A 1655-nucleotide genomic window follows, 5' to 3' on the forward strand; every position below is an offset into this window, starting at 1 on the left:
CCTGGGCGCCATGTTCCTTCCCTAAGGCTCATTTCACTAGGATGCTGTGTCAGCACACACACACACACACACACACACACACACTCTCACACACTCCAGGAAGCCTCTAAAAGAAATGTAAGTGTTCTCCAGTAGAAAGAGCATCGCTGAAATTTACTCAACAGCATGGTCTTCGTGTCTTTCCCTCCCAGGCCCACACTCTCAGCTGCCTCCTCCCCTCTCGCTCCTTTCCTCCTGTGTTCTCCAGCAAGGATGAGGACCCACTGTCATTCAGAAAACCTCCTCCTAGTTTTTCTATGCAGGGAGTCATTCACACATCCAGCAAGGAAAACAGGGGCTTGTGCAGACTCTCCTTGGGAGGTAATGGGAGAGGGATTCTAAATGCTTGTCACATTTTTACCTGACACTGTTACTACCATGTAACTGCTAATAACTAATGCCAACTTCTGAGTCATATGTCCTATCATCTTATGAGAGAGAACTCTGTGGTGTATAAACACCAAATCACAAATCTCCACTTTACATTCTTGTTTGTCTACTTGTTTGTCTGTTTTCCACTGCAGTGCAGGAGCCCGTGGAGGAGACCCGGTTTCCAGCGCCGAGGGGCTCAAGAATCTCAGGTCACCTGTGAGATGAGCTGTGAGCACTTGCCCACACTCCTGAGCATGAACATAAAGCCCCATCACATGCAGTGGCAGATGGTTAAGACAACAACCAACCATCTCGTCAGATAAAAGGTTCGCTCCACTTAAAGTGGATGATTTTTAAATTTGTTTGTAAAACCTTTGATATTTGACTACTAAGAAATTATAAGATCCCTATGGACAGGCAACTAATTTTCTACATTTCCTGGTTCTTTAAAAATAAATAATTATCATAGGTCCTTATTAAAGCTCTCAGAATTGTACTTTTGATTTCTAATAAATGCCAAAATATATCTTATCAAATATTTACAGTGGAGTCAGGCATAAAGTCTATAACCTCAAGAACATGAACTGTCAATTTATACTACCGTGGACTCAATTTGGCAAGTTAAGGGGTGAGGAATGGGATTTCAGGAAAAGCCAAAGGGTCTAATTGTTTATGATACATATTTTAAGTATCTGTCATAAAATGTGACCAAGCCTGTCGTATTCTTTGAATAGCTGATTTCCCTGTTTCATCCCCTCTTTGAGTTATTTTCATACATTTTCACCGATAACTGCAATACTTTTTCTTAACCTGAGATTTCTGAAGTTAATGTGATGGAACTGCTGTGTGACGCTGGAATTCGGACTGAGGGCGTTGAAGAAGAACAGGGCTTCCTCCCAGCCAAGGGCTCTTTAATGCGGAGGCTGGAGCAGCCCAGAAATCTTGCAGCAAATCTACAAGATGGGCTGTGACCGGGTCAAACGGAAATCTCTTTCAGTACTTTGTTCATGCCATGCAATACTCTTATTCTCATCATTTTGATAAGGAATAGGTTTTTTCCCCCTTTTCCTCTTCCCTAGAGATATAGATTTTTAAGCTGATTTTGTGCCTCAGGCTCATTTAAGTTTTAAAAAATATTTTCCAAGATAGATAAAACATTTTTTTTCCTCTTGGAATAATGAGTATTTATTGACATTCATTTAGTGTTGTTTCAGCAGACTGCTTCCCACTTGACCCCTGCCAGC

Source organism: Pan troglodytes, chromosome 4 (assembly GCF_028858775.2).
Source record: "Pan troglodytes isolate AG18354 chromosome 4, NHGRI_mPanTro3-v2.0_pri, whole genome shotgun sequence".
NCBI lineage: Eukaryota > Metazoa > Chordata > Mammalia > Primates > Hominidae > Pan > Pan troglodytes.